Here is a 16,571-nt window from a genome sequence, read left to right on the forward strand (position 1 = left end):
AGGTAGGACCTGGAGCCACAAATGAATACAAGAACTGTGAAGCTGTACCAAACGTTTTGGGAAACTATGACTTGACTGAGTCTGTGAAGTAAGCAAGGCACAAAACATACATACATTACAAATCTAGGGAAATCAGTTGGAGCCTAGGCCAGAACTCTTCTTTTTCTTTTATCAGAGCAAATCATTATGATTAAAATTTGCTTGGAAAAACTGGAATTTAATTCGTGTTTTTCTGTCTATGCAAATTGACTTTTTTTCCTTTTTCTTACTTCTTATCTATACTCTTCTTAAAAAAATACATAATACTTGCAAGAAATACTCCGATGTTATTAGGGAAGATGGGAGAGCATTTTTCTTTAAAAAAAACCTGGCTCCAAGATCCAGAACTCTTTCAAAAAACTATCAGGAAATATAACACTAAAGAGTGTGCTGCGAGAACTCTATTGTTTTATGCTCTCAAATAAAAATCATTTAATAAAAATAATATCATATTTTATTTTTGCTACCCTTCGGCTAATTGCATCACGCGATCCGCAATCACGCGCATATCATCATCAGATCTCAAATTGGTTTTCTTCATGGTTTTGTAAATCAAAAAATCATCAGGTTGCTCGTAAATTTCGACTGAATTCGGTGTTATGTGTATGCCTCTGTGATGGTCGTGATTCCATGCTGATGATTGGACAATCACTAAAACTGAACATTTTATTTAAAATGTATTCATGTATAAATTATTGATTAACTGACGCTTTATTAAAAATGTGGAATTATTAAAAAAATCTTAATGAATCTGGTAATTATTTGAGGGATTTACAAAATTACAATGATTAAAAATTCTGGGAAATTATTGAGAATCTGGTTTATAATCCAGAACCTAGGAATTATTAAATTCATATAATTATAATTAAGTAACAGACATGTTTACTAAACGGAAAACAATTAAATAAACAGCTCATAAAACAAAAGATTAGAAACATTACTTACGAAAAACATATAGCAGAAAAGCCTTCATTTTCTCAAAGATATAATCCGTGATGTTTCTTATATAGAGAAGTCATGGTGTGTTGTTAATTAAATGTCATGTAATTTGAAATTAATTTCGTAATCATATTATCAAAACATGCAGCTAATTAACTTAAATTAAATTAACATTATCAAAAAGTATACAATGGTCGCGACCAACACATATCTTTAGCACTAAAAATTAAGCCTTCCACAAACGGCCTCCATAACTTACAAGAATCTTTAAGTGGATCTCTTTTTGATCATCCAAGACACTTTACGAAGCGATCTGGAGCCGCAGAAGTGTGGCCAAAAAATCGGCCGTACTATCATTTTCTCATAACTTCGTTTAAAATAAGATAATGTTGATAAAATTAGAAGCACTCAGGAAACAAGCCGGGACTGTATAAACATGGTATATTTAAAATTTCATTCAATTTCAAATATAGTCGTTTAATAAGTATTAGTGAAAGTTTCTTAATTTTACCACTCACTGATCGATCATCACAATTCTAAGGCACTTCTGGCAGAAATAGAAGCTGCTTTAGATAAATTCGTGTTTGATATTGATATGGTCACTATAAGATGTTAGGTTACCTAATTACGTAATAACTTAAGTCAGAAGGTCCCTTAAGTAGAGACTGAACTCACTTTTTACGGTAGAAAAACTTTAGTCTTTTACGAGTTATTTTTTTGATGGCATTCGATTTACACAGGGGTGTACCCATTCTTAACAGGCAACGCATTTGCTAAACTTCTTTCAGTCATGTGCTGTGCCAACACTCATGGTCAGAAATAAAACCGTCGGGATGAACCACAGATGTTGACAGGTCTCGGTGGATTCTCTTATCTTCACAGCTTTAGAGTTAAACAAAATTCAGCCTGTCCTTGCAATAATACAGCTGAAGAGCCATGTCCTCAATAACAGGAGTACTGAACAATTTATAGGTATGAACATAACACAGCCGAGTAGTGCTGGCCTAGTGGCTTCAGCGTACGACTCTCATCCCTGCGGTTCAAACCCCAGCTGTTCACCAATGGACTAGAAAGTCCATTGTAAACAAGTGAGTGTTAAATATGCATGTGTTAATATGCATAAGGAAAACATCGTGAGGAAACCGAAAAAGTCGGCGTGTCCAGCACAGGAGGCTGATCGCCTACTTGCCGATTAGATTGTCAAATGATCATAATATAGATACAGAAATCTGAAGCCAAGACATAGAATGGTTATAGGGCCACGGATGTACTCTATATTAACATATATTTTTTTATTTATAATAGAGACTACTTCGAAGAAAAAATATTGAACAAAACTTTCTGGGAAATTACCGGGATTAACTTCACATAGCCTATAGTGGAAGAGGAAAAGTCCGCCCAATGTCTGAATATAATTAATATTTTCTGATTGTATATGTGTCGCAACCAACAAGCTTAAAAAGCCGTTCAATTAACAGCCTAGCCTGTCTTGCGGACAACGGACCGGGTACGAGACTAAGTACGGAAAATGTGTCCACCATACCAGCGTAGCCTCGTAACTAAGCGCCGTTTAACTAGCGGCCTGAAAGTCATTCGGCCGTAGCTTTTGTAACACAATTGAATAATCTGGCTAATGTTTAGGCTTGTTTCATAAAAAAGAATAAACATTTGACACAAAATATGTGTTTAAAAATCTAATTGCTTGAATAATGCACAGCTAAATTTACATTACTATTGTCACTACACATTTCATTTTAATTAAACATTGAGAAACACCAGTTGTGGTTAGCCGACGCCATATTGGCAGCTTAGAGAGTTTCGTTTCGAGTTAGAGATTGGCAGAAAGTGGAACTAAATTTAAATTAACAGTCAACAGGCTAGGCAAGTAATGAAACATCATAGATCCATGTCACTTATCATTAAGGCCGCTAGTTAAACCTCGCTGTTTAGTTAAGAGGCTGGACTATTAATTGAACGGCTTATTAAAGTAGTTGGCTGCGACTTATATACTATTAATGAACCAAAGCGTTAATGAATATTCCACGTTTCGCCCACAAGACTAGTAGTCGTGATTTATGCAGAAAACTCATACAACGACCAATATTTAAGCCTTGACTTGCTTAAGCTATCGCGGAATATGGTTAAAAGGAGGAGGTTATCATCAGCGCAAAATCACCTGCATCATAAGCATACCCCACATACACACCTTCACGTAATTACCCTAACTTTTACAGCATCACACACCACAAACGAATCAGGTATTACTTAGTTGAATGAATTTAATAATTTTTACTGTTTATTCCGTTATAAAACTTTCAACCTATAAATATTATGAAGTCCATCTTTGTTATGTGTAGGTTTTATTTAAATAAACAGAATGTATCTGTATGTAATCTTTGGTTATATTTTTTAGTGTAATTGTTTGTTTATATATATATAAACATATTGTTAGGTGTAGAATTACGAAATAAATTATCATTACATTTAATTCTTTCAAAAAGCAATAGATATTATTTCGCAAATATAACAGAAGAGACTCTTCAACCAGAGCTTGACAGTCGATAGTGGGGTGATCAATTATAAAAAAATTTTTGTTACGTGTCTATCTCATACCTAATCCGCTGTTTTGCTAATAATTTACATAATATTTTTGATTACCCCTAATTGTCATGTATTTTAGAAAAGCTTGTAACCTATATTACACATATAGCAATATATATGATGTGGTGAACTTTGATCATAAATATATTAATAAATAAACGTCAAATTTATATATCATTAAACAATTCGATCTGCAAATGCCTTTAATAATATATAATTAAGTTAACATTTGCGTGAATAGTACAAATTACGCACCTTAAACAGGGCGTGGACTGTAAACTTATGGGAGCAAATTCGTTTAACTTTAAGGTCCCATAGGTAGGATAGGTATCTGTTTTAGGGTTAGGCAAATAGGCGATCATTGCCTGATTGGGTCTAATGCCGGTATAATGATGTTCTCGCTACAACCTTTAAGGTATAGGTCCTATATATCAGTTTCATGAGGCAAGTAGAAGACCAGCTTTGGCATGGATGGGTCTTATACCCGTGCTTCCTCATATGTGTCTGAGTATTTTGGCAACTAAGTGACAGCCTATCAACATAATAACTGACCAAATCGAAGCACAATTTACGTATTCGGCACCAACTTTCAAATTTAACCTTATATGGTCTAGTAAAAGACAGTGTGCACTCTTGTGCGGTGAAGGAAAACATCGTGAGGAAATCAGCAGAGCGATGTGCAGACACAGAAGGCAATTACAGTTATTGAAAACCGTTCAGCGAACAGATTTGTAGCTAACAGCTAAACAGAGAAGATCCATCATCGCCATTGACCGAGGTGCAGCTGAACCTTCAATGAGCCACGCAGCCACAGCCTCGGCAAGGCTGCGTTTGTATACCCTTGCACGGTAAAGTCAGCCCTGGATCACCAAACGTCTGTTCCGCTCTCGAAATACTATAGAAGTAATGGTGACAATAATAATAATGTTAATTGCCGGTAGGTATCCGGTAATGAAAGCTTTAGAAGCAAGTAAGGAAAGACTATTCGAAGTAATCTTCTCGTAAGTAAATCATAACCGGCCGACCTCCATGTGAAGAAGTGATTGAAGTATTTCCATCGAAATCTTTAAGGCCTGATCCCTCGGCGTTTCGCAGATATGTATACTCTGAGATATAGTACATACAGATAGAGTATACTTTATGAGAGTGTTCAGTGGAGGTTTTCAGATTAATATCTGCAGCTGAATTTCATCATCGGACGTCAACGCAGAATACAAAATACCATCCTGTATCACCTCGACGTCCGTCGTTCCACAACTAAGCGTTTTTATGACAGTTTTTGCCAAGCATGTGGAACCAGCTGCCCACTGAAGTATTTCCGAACCAATTCGGCTGCGGGTCCTTCAAAAATCTTCTCGAAATGCCAGGCAACGCACATGCGAGCCCTCTGGCATTGACGGTCCATGGGTAGCCGTTCATCCAACATCAGCTTTGCCGTCTGCCCGTTTTCCTCTCTTATATAAAACCTAACGTTTAATTCCCCTCTTATATAAAACCTAACGTTTAATTCCCCTCTTATATAAAACCTAACGTTTAATAAGACTGTAATATCTGCCCGTATATTTCAACCGTAAATATTGAATGTAGTTCACCCCACTTTAAAAATACTTCCGCATTGTAGAAAGTCACACAGACACACTATTAATAACGTAATCTATATTGTTAATAATATTACGTCCTTACATATGAATTTGACGTTTTGTCATACTGGACTTCGACCTCAAACCACTTTGGTTTCGGAGTTCCAAATTAAATTTTTTACACTCGTACATTTATTTTTGGAATACGATGCTTGACATTTTACTCTATCTATAAAATGGAAAACACGATATATCGCGATCTATATGAGTACAAGTTTCACCGTGGTACCAGTGCTGCAGAAACTGCACCGCTGCTACACGACAACACTAGACCACACACTGCACAAAAGACTGCTACCACATTGGAAGAGCTTCAATTGGAATGTTTAAAACATCCACCGTACTTCCCGGTCTTTTCTCCAACAAACTACCATTTTTTTCGAAATTTAAATAACGATTAACAAATAACGCCTTCAAAGATCTTCTTGAATCCCGTCCGAATGGTTTTTTTTAGTAAAGGAATCAATGACCTACCTACAAGATGACAAAAGTGCATAGACAGCAATGCTATATATTTTGATTATATACTGTTTGTTCCTTCCATACAAAACGCCAATTTCATATTAATATTTTGGAAATATAATTACTGCAATTTATCACCCTGCCTTCATCTTGTCAGCAAAAGTAAGAAAAGCTCTCAAAAATACTAGTACATAAATGTATTAATTTCGTAGGAATCCTGGATAATGCATTTTTTTTTTGTTTTCAAGCATAGACAATGTGAGAGTAATATGTGTAAAAAAAGTAAATATTTACCGTTGACGTAATCTTCAAATAATAAAATCAAAGACACGGTCATTTAAACGGAATAATATAATTAAAGAATCACGTTAACCGTACAATATATACAAACATATATCTATCCCTTTCCACCGATCTATTCCGCACTTACCTTTCACGTAGCCTAAAAACTTGTATCTAAATCAGTTCGAAATAAATATTATTTTAAATTGTATCAGCCATATTATGTATTGGATATTTATATATAGTCTTATTAAAAGTAACTAATCATTTATAAAACTTGTAAATGTTTTCGCCTGTCAAATCGTAAGAGCAAATCAACTTTTTGTTGTGAGGACAATTACAACGTAATACGAACTTAAATGTAGGCAACAGGCTTACCGCTAACATGCAATTTCATTAAGGAGACCACTAAAGTGTAACAGTAGTAACTTATATAACTTATAGTTATATAAGTTACTACTGTTATATAAGGTACTGTTATAGTTATATAAGTGTATAACTACAAGTACGGGGACTGAAGACAAAAGGTGTTGAATGTCAATAAGTATCACAGCTGAAGAGAAAGTTATATTATCTGTATTTATTTCCCCGGAGTTGATATCGATTAAAAGATGACGGGTTTTTGCAGACATGACTCACGGTGTCCTCTATTCAAAGTTCAAGTTAAACCATCCGCGAAAATCACCGTGACCACGCACGCTGTAAAGCACGCGAAACGTCCGAAAATTTTAAATTTAAAATTATGTAAATAATTATAAGTTTATAATAATACAAATAGCTTTAATCCTGTTAAAAAACAGTTTTCTTTTAAAACAATTTTATAGTATATAAACTGTTATTGAGTGTTTAAAAACATGGCATGGCGTTATGGACTAAAATTGTTAATAATCAATTTTTTTTTTATTAGAGTCGTGTGGCACAGAGCAGTCACATATTAGTCAAATTATCGTAAATAATGTGTAGTAATAATAATAATAATGTGTACCCGAGTTTAATTTCGTCGGAGACTGCTTCAAAACGAAAAATGTCATTAAGGAATGACAGTTAACACGTCAAAAACGGTACGTCAAATGGTACGACGCCATGTGGTCTAAATACGTTTTGGCGGTTTCTTGAAATTTGGATTATCAAATCCAATAGTTGGAACTCAGATGTAAAATGTCAATATAAAAATTCATCTAGTAAATAAACTTAAAAACATAGGTATTATTAATAAGTATATCTTAACCTCGTCAATAGTATATCCATTACTATCAACAATTTTAACTGTAGGTTTATAAACAAACAAATAAACAATGCATTGGATGCATTCTTGTACGAAGCCATCAAAAGCATAATTTTCCCTTTCTAATATTACCCATAAACTATCTTCAATTTAAACTATAATAAACAATGCGTTTCATTGGATGCATTCCTGTACGAAGCCGTCGAACCTATAGCTATCCCTTTCACACTTATCTTCCATCCCACTTACCTTTCGCATCGAGTTGACTTTCCAGTTGATCGGCCTTGGCCTGTATTTTAGTTTGCATATTCTCGGCACCTTCTTTCATCTTAGCTAAAATACCTGAAATAAAAAAAAATATAAATATCAAGTCATTCTCTGTATATTGCTCTTAAGTACAAAATATTTATGATATACAAGAGCACTATTGGCGTGCCAGCCTGCGGCTTCGGCTAGCACACCAAGCTTCTTAGAGGCTAATTTAGCTTTCCCTTCCAAATGACCGCGAAACGTAACGTCAATTGATATGTTATGTATATGCGTCATATTTTAGACGGTGTTGTTATTTGGGGCTGAACAATATTGTGGCCAAAGCTCTTCTAAGAAAGGCTTTGAGAGTGCAATAACTTTAGCAATTTGTTTTTATGTAGCCTTTAGGTTCATCTAAAACAAAAACCATTTCTGTAACATTAAAATAATACAAACCATGCTTGTCCTTCTCTTTCAAGAGCCGTTCCATATCTCCTGCTTTATCTTTCACACGCCCGAAGAAGTCTATCCATGATAGCGTGCGTAAAATAACACCAAGTTTTAGTTTAGTTTTAGAGTTTAAGAATCCACAACGTTTCTCTAGACAAGATGGCGTCACCCTGTGACGTAACATGGTTGTAAACACGCCAATAAATGTCAAGTTTTTCACGTATTTACACTTCTTTTGGACAAATATAACGACAAATTTTGATTGGGATTAGACAGGCGAAGATATTAACAAGCATGCTACCTTATCGATTTGATTAATCTGTGATTGATTCGGGTCACGTGACGATCGCTACGCTACAGAGCCATGTTTTATACAGATTAATCTCAATAAAACACACAACACATCACGACTACAGAAGAATATACTTGATTTTTATAACCAAGGAGAACACTTTCAAAACACTGTTTCGCTAAATCGACTTAAGTATCAAGAAATTTAGATACATCCCACTTAGTCTCAGCCAGAAATGACCGTTGTTTGTTTAATGAAAACTCGCTGTTGGCCTGTAGGATGTTGACAAATCAGCTAGGGCTGTATTGGCGCTACGCCCTGCCCGAAAGTGGCTTCTCTCTAAGTGGTGGTGCAAAAACCGCCTTAAATATCGCTCCAATCCCACCTTCATCATCAGAAGTCGATGTAGAATACGAAATTCCACCCGTATCTCCTCGAAGTAACCATGTGGAATCAGCCACCCTCTGAAGTTACTTATCTTCAATTTTGGATCCTTTTTTTTTATGTATATAACTTAATAATTGAAACAGCTCTGATAATGGAGCTTGAAGGTGGTCCAAATTCTCAGAATACTCACCAGCGGGATTGGACCTGAAGCCCTGTATGGTCAGAGGTGGAGGCCTGGCACGAGCCGGTTCAGCTAACGGGCCGGCATTGGATCCGCGCTCTGACGCGTGCAAGGCAGCCAGACCGCGTTGAGTTGCAGCTCGCATTGCTGTTAGGTTGCGGTGTCGAAGACCTCTGTCACCGAATAGAAACTTCATTAACTCGACTCCAACATATATATATTATCTTTCTGACAAATTGACTCCACATTATGATGTTAATTCATTAATTTATGTATTAATAAAAACTTGCCAACGCTTGGCATCTTGAAAGATCTTCTCTAAATTTTATTTCTCTTTTACGATGAAAAAAAAAACATAATAAATTCAATTATAAAAACAAAAGGTAAATTGATTTCCGCGTGATGAGAGCTACGGATACCCGAACCTAACTCGATTATCAGTCACCAGCATCTCTTAAAAGTTCTCTATCAAAAGTTTAAGAGGCCTAACCCTAACAGTTTGTAGCGAGAACAACGTAACACTGGCAATAGACCTAGACTCACCTAAAGAAATGCACAGCTGGATTCGCCAGACTTTGCAGGTCTGTGCCTGATGATATAGAACCTCCAAGTTCATCAGCCAATGTCTCATCACAGGCCGCTAGAACGTCTTCAGCTATCATACCTTGAAATTTAATTGTGGTACGAGCTTAATTAATTATATATTTAAACTTTACACATAGGTCATGAGATCTATCGTGAAAACTGTATAAAAACCCGTTCGATATTATATTTAACGATCTTAATAAATACACATTTTCCTTTTCAACAATAATTGTTATATTTCAGCCAATTTAAGGAAAACCGTGATTAATTAAATATACAAACCTTCCCCAAAGATCACAGTATCTACGGTGGAAACTGTATAAAAATCCGTGCGATAGTTTTTGAGTTAACCGCGTTCATACAGACAAAGGCGGCTTGGGCGTTGTAAGTGTTATAGGAAATATGAAAGTAATTGTATGTATTATAAAGAAGTAAAATTTGTAATATTGTAGATAATCTCTAGATCTACTGAACCGATTTTCAGCTCAATAGAAAGCCAGGTTTGTGTCTCATATAACTCGACATATAAACAGACTTCTTACGAACGCTGCCTTAACGAGAGACATTTTGTAAAGCTTGATAATGCCTACAAAAGATGTCTCTTATATAAAAACTCAAAAACTGAACGGAATTTATTGCGGTTTTCATCAATATATAGAAATTTAATAAAATATAAAAAAATCTTAATTACCTATCTGATAACCGCTGTTTTTAATTTTTTACAACATTTATGTTTACCATAATTGTCATGTATTTAGAAAAGGTGGCTTGTAATATATGCTAGATATAGGTGAACTTTCATAAATAAATATTTTCTTTAACACCTCGAAACTACAATCCTTATTAAATCCATTTTTTCCTCAAAATCAAATATAATTGTTTAATCAAATACTTTTAAAGGATTCTGTTCCTAGTGGCTTCAGCGACTCGTATTCCTGATATTCAAACCCCAGCAGACCAATGGACTATTACAGCGCATTTAACACTCGGTCGTACCAAGGAAAACATCGTGAGGAAACCGGCTTGCCATAGACCCAACACGACGGCATGTGTCACAGGTGGCTGATCACCTACTTGCCTATTAGATTGACAAATCATGAAAGAGATTTATAGGGCCCAGACCTAAAAAGTAAAAAGTAAATATCTAGAATTATTAATGAGGACGATTTAGGTATTCATGCTTCCGTAGTGTACCTAAATAAAGCCTTCAGAATTGTTTTATTGTAACTTTAACTGTGTGATTGTATAACATGTCCAAGTATTTATTTTTATCATACTTAGTGACCGTACTAACTACGGACCAACATACACTACATATATAAACGAAGTCTTACCATTCAAGACCCTATCCAAATGCCCGGTCTCCATTTGCCAAACATACACAGTGCCGTCACTACATCCGACCACCATAAAGTCATCAGCCGGACGCCATTTTATCGTCACTACCGGAAATAGATGGCGGGAAGCGAGTGTTACGCACTTCCGTTCAGTTAAACCTGAGAATTATTTTACATGTTTAATCTTTAACCATTTCGTATATTATTCAAAATGTACAACTTCATCTTGACATTGACATAAACACACACATCTTCAAATTTCATTTTCGCAAAAAAATATATTTTGCTTCTTGATAACGCTGACATTACCAGTAGACACTGACAATCGTAGTTGACACTGACAGATCAATAAATCAATTATTCATGTTCGCGTCAAAATATAAATTTTACTTATGAAAACTGATGACGGTGACAATTGACATTTATATGAGCTTTTTTGGCGTTGACTGTCCTTTTTTGGGCAGGCTCGTTTGCCCCCCTTTTATAAATAACTAACATTGCCAGTTGACAGTTAACAGCTAACTTCAACAAGTCACAGCTGGCATTGACAGTTGACATTGTTTCTAGGTATTCGCAATATTTCTTATATATAGTTGAACTATATGAATATATATTTGATTTGTTAACATGTGACTAGATTTATCATTACGTCCTTAACAATAATACAATTAGATTTTTAAGTGTACAGTAGAGAAAAACTTACTTAAGAGCGTGACGCTATGGTCCGATGCGACAGCGCATATGCATTTCTGAATCCTTGGCTGTAAAGTACATATCAATTAAAATTTGGAACTAACTTCTTAACGCGGTCTTAGGTAAACCTGTTTTAAATACTTAAACTTATTTGTCTTCGTAAACTGATTTAATTACTTAAACTTATTTACTTTAGTAAACTGATTCAAATACTTAAACTGTGTTAAGCACTTAAACTAATTTACTTTCGTATACTGTTTAAATACTTAAACTGATTTACTAACACTGCAGTTATGAGGTGGAACGATCAATTGGGTGATCTCTCCCGCGTGAACGCAAAATCTATGAAGCAGCGCCCCACTGAACAGGTCCCATAGACAAACCGCGAAGTCTATTCCACCAGATACAAGATAGGCTCTGTCATACCTATAACACAAATACACTTATTAGCAGACCAGAAACATTCAATGCACACTTTTCTCGAAGGTGATTTTTTTAAATATTAATGTACACAACATGAGCGTGAACTTAAAATTTATCTTGAATATATTTAAAAAATCTATTCATATATACGGTGTTCTACTAGAACATATACAACAGACAAAGATATATAAATATAGAATAATACCATTTACTCGTAGTTGTGTGTGTGTGTGTTTGTGGGTCAGTTCATTAATACAATTGAGAGTTTACCTGTGATGAACATGATGCGGGTACAAGAGACAGTTCACGCGTCCATTATGTCCCAATAACAACTGATGAGGTGGCCAATCTAAAACAAATATTAAAATGTTAAGTTTCATAGGTAAAACTTTAGTGATTTTTTTATTTAATAGTTCACAGGTATATATACCGTATACTCTTATACCTAAGGTACACTTTATACCTATGGTACACTTTATACCTGCAGTATACTGTATACTATACTGTATGCTTAGTTACACTAATACTTTAGGTATACTTTATACCTATGGTACACTTTATACCTGCAGTATACTGTATACTATACTGTATGCTTAGTTACACTAATACTTTAGGTACACTTTATATTTTTACATCCATTAATTAACCTCATAAATTAATTAATATAATAATAATCGGCTGCAATAAAACTTAGCCGAATTTGCATTTATCAAACTTACCGTCTAACTGTTGATGGTTCCCATGTAACAGTTGAAGTTGAACAGTATGTGTCGCGTTAACTATTATTATTGAACCATCTTCCCTGCCAACAACCAAACGATTTGCGGCCAATAGATAAATAGAGGCCGTCAATTTAATTTCTGCAAAAAAAAACCTTATTATTAAAAATACACGTTTACTATACTTCTTTGAAGCAGAATTGGCAATGGGCGGGGCATATAGCAAGGTGGTGGAACAGGTGAACTCCAAAGACAACTACCGTGTAAACTGCAGCGTCACTCGATTTAACGAGAAATTCCCCAAAGAGTAGAATTGTGTTCGTTTTTACCACAGACTCCCAAGCGAAATTAGTGAACATTAGTCAACATTGATTCGCTCCAATACAAACAATTTGTAAGACTCAAAACTTGGCGATTTAAACGAGTGGCGAACAGTTTTTTCATGTTTCTTTCTGTCCGCTCTACTCCCTTGACTTGGGAACTGGTTGTAAATGTAAATTTAGAATCAATTTAACATATTTTCTATTGACGTTCATAACTATATGAATAAAGTTATTTCGAGTTTGAGTTTGAATTCACTCGACTTTGACATACTCTGTGCATTCAACTCATTAATGACGACAACAATGTAATAGTAAAAAGTGCTTTTAAATTGCCGAAATAAGTTAAAACTGCGGAGATATGTATGTTCTTTTGTAGCTTAATTGTCCTAGACCGTAATAAACTCGACTGTCAGCGTCATACGTATTGAACTTGACATCCGTCAGTTTGTTTACAAATTGCTTACACGTGTAGACACTGATGTTAGAGTGAGTCATGGTCATACTTTATCATAATCTTATTGCTCACAAAATTTCAAACGGTAAACATAACGAATTAAGAGAAAGAAGAAAGAAAGATACAACCAGAGAAGGATGGAAAATCTTTAAAAATCTTTATTTAAGAAAACTATATTCGAAGATTTGGATATAGCTACACTGTCATGGTTTCAACGTCAGTGCCAGACTTACCGATTGGGGCAAATCGTGAAAGGTGAGGCGAATATATACAGATTACTATAATCAATATATAATTTATAATTTCCATTTAACAACAATTCAAAGTCAAAATATGCAGAATACTTTGAGTGTCATGATAGTTAACACTGTATTCGAAAAGGATCGAGGGGAAGAAAAGGGCGCCCTAGAAATATTAGGGAATTAGATGTAATAGAAGTGTTAGCAGGAAGGTAATAGAGAAACAAAGCCATCTAAAAGTCTGGAAAGGACCAAGGTGAAGAAGAAGAGGTTGCCTGAAAAAGGTGGATAGAAGAAATAGAAACGTTATCAAGCGAATGGACAAAGAGATGGATAACGATAAAAAAATATTGGTGCGTCTCGGAACGCCCAACAACAGGAATAACTTAAACTAATCACAGTTGAACTTCTGTAATGTTTCAAGGGTCATATACTGCTTCATTCATCATATTTTTATAATCACTTTCAAAAACGGTGATGTTTGAGACTATATGCTCACTGCCAACAATAAATGTCTAACGCACACTAGAGAGAGGGCAAAACTTATGTCCGAAACGCGGCTAACGCTGCGAGTGAGAGAAAAGAAGCCTGCCTGTCGCTGCCGTATGCTTGAGAGAGAGAGAAGTTAGACAGACTGGCGCTGTCACGCGTTACATAACCAAGCGGTTAACTTACGTATCACTTCAAAATCAATGGCCCTAAGTGGGTTGTTTGCTAATCTAGTCATCTGCATGACCAATGGACATCTGGAACGGAGGTGTTCCCACTCTAATTGCCTTTATTGAAGTCAAAATTAAATAACTCACCCGGTTCGTCAGGATGGCTTAATTGATCCAGAATACCCACTGGGCTGGGACTCATTTCCGCCCAAGCCATTTCCAAACTGGTTGTCACTATGGGCGCACGCGCTGAAACAATGTATTATTATGGTTTAATATTTTAAAAAAGCTTTGACGGAAACTTCGACTACTAAATAGTTCATTAATCTCCCTCTTATGTATCTGTTTCATGAGGCAAGTAGGTGATCAGCCTTTGCCTGATTGGCGCTAATGCCGGTGTTACGATGTTTTCCTTCGTACGAACCAGTCTAACATACTTGAGAGCATAAACACAAGGAAGAGAGGACGTCAAATAAAACGATGGGCAGTTGGTCTGTCGAAGAGAGAGCTATGGAGCAGAATGGGTTAAAATAAACCTAAAAAATATATCTCTCAAACCAAATGGCAGTCACCGCAGCCCATGAATACCTATTTTAGTGGGTGCCTTTGAGATGGGAGACTTCCAGGAGTCGATAGTAGTCTTCCAGAGAGTTATCAGGAGTCGATTGCACAATTCACTAGATCGCAGAAGAAAAAGCCCAGTGAAGCTACTTCCAGTCATCATCATCACCATCTTACCAATTATTTTATTTGTTTGTCAGTATTTGGGCTGTATTTGATTAATTTTACTAATACTCACACATAACCTTATTGGGTACAGGCATGGCTGCATCATCCACATTCCACAGAAGAACCACTCCAGCTAAATCTCCTCTCAGTAAGAGTCTACGTTGCTTTCCACCAACAGATGTTAGGATGAACCTCATGGCCGGAGGACATGATAGAAGCTGAAACGTTTCGATGGTTGTTTATCAAGTTGTTCTTTTTCTAAATTACAGTACAGGGCTCGATGCTACAAGATTTTAAAAACTTCATTAGAATCAAAAAGACCGTTACTTAAAATGGCTCAGTGGGAAGAAAAGTGAGGACGGTCACCAGAAATCTAGGAAGATGGAAATAAAAGGATAGCGGGGTAAGGAAAATGGTGGGTGGTATGGAAAATAAGAGAGAAGTGGAAGAAGTTGGAGAAGGCCCTTACTCCATCGGAGGCCCTGCACTAATGTCAAACATAATGACATGGACGTAATGTAATCCTGATTATTACTTGGATTCAGGCTATTTTTATTTTATTATATATTGATGTTTCAAGAGTCTATCACAAAATAAGAAAAAAGGAAAGAAATTGCGTCACTCAGATTTGAGTTACTAACGCAGGGACCAAACATTTATAATTTGTTTTAATTTTCTATTTATGAGTTTTTAATTATTCATATTATAAATACTTTTTAACATAATATATTTAAATACTGTATACTTATGTGTGTTGGAAATCAATTAATTATTTTCCATCCATCTCATTTATGTATGTCACTTAACAGAGACATCAGTGGAAATTAAAATCTAGCCATCTAAAAAGTATATTTAACAGAAATCCAAAAACACTAGTAATAAGACAGTTAATTATTTTTTAAAACTCAATGGTACGGCAACCTAGGGACACCAAGCATTTTTTTTAAGTTCATATCTCCTAGAAGACACTGTAGCGAGCCAGTTCAACAGCTGTACACAAGCCCGACTCACGATTTGCGGAGCGGCTCACATACACATGCGACACGTAAGGCCGTTCAATGACCGTAGTTCAATGGCCTACCTTAAGAAATTTCATAACCGATAGAATTTAATTAATATCTCGTTAAAATAAATTATTGAGTTAATTAAGTATTTGAACATATAATATATAGCAATATTTCTTAGTTTTTTTTTCTACAGGACCACTGGTCGCAAAAGAATCAGAGTGTATTTCTGATAATTCCTTTTTAACCACTAAAAATTATTAGGTACCTTATTATCTGGGTGCGCCAAAATTCCATACAAAACAGGACTATCATGCTCCACAGTTGGTCCGTGAAAGCCTTTATGGTCGGGAACGGAACTAAAAACAAATTTTATTTATGTGGGTAGCAGCAAAACCTATATGTTGTGGAGTGGGGGTAACTCCTGGGTTTCAAGGCGAAACAAGTCAAATACGTGTTACAGATTTTTCAATAGGAAAAATTGGCATTGATCTTGGGTTCGTTTAAGGTCAGCATAACTCACTTGGTGACAATGATAATGTAATAGACGGACATTTCTGGCAGATATATATTCGCGGAAAATGGTTACAATACTTAAGGTGTAAATGCATGTTTTGTTGTGTTAAAAAATGATGTGAAATGCAAAATAAGTAAAACCA

General features: G+C 35.5%; 1 long non-coding RNA gene and 1 pseudogene across 1 annotated transcript; one reads left to right on the forward strand and one right to left on the reverse strand.

The window, feature by feature from the left end:
* Nucleotides 1-16,571, reverse strand: part of LOC123718286 — a 141,678-nt pseudogene that overhangs the window by 118,811 nt on the left and 6,296 nt on the right.
* LOC123718294 lies at nucleotides 1,184-2,516 on the forward strand. The gene is made up of 3 exons (XR_006754978.1): nucleotides 1,184-1,417; nucleotides 1,767-2,066; nucleotides 2,457-2,516. It is a non-coding gene; the product is annotated as an uncharacterized LOC123718294 (long non-coding RNA).

The sequence above is a fragment of the Pieris brassicae genome, chromosome W (assembly GCF_905147105.1).
Source record: "Pieris brassicae chromosome W, ilPieBrab1.1, whole genome shotgun sequence".
NCBI lineage: Eukaryota > Metazoa > Arthropoda > Insecta > Lepidoptera > Pieridae > Pieris > Pieris brassicae.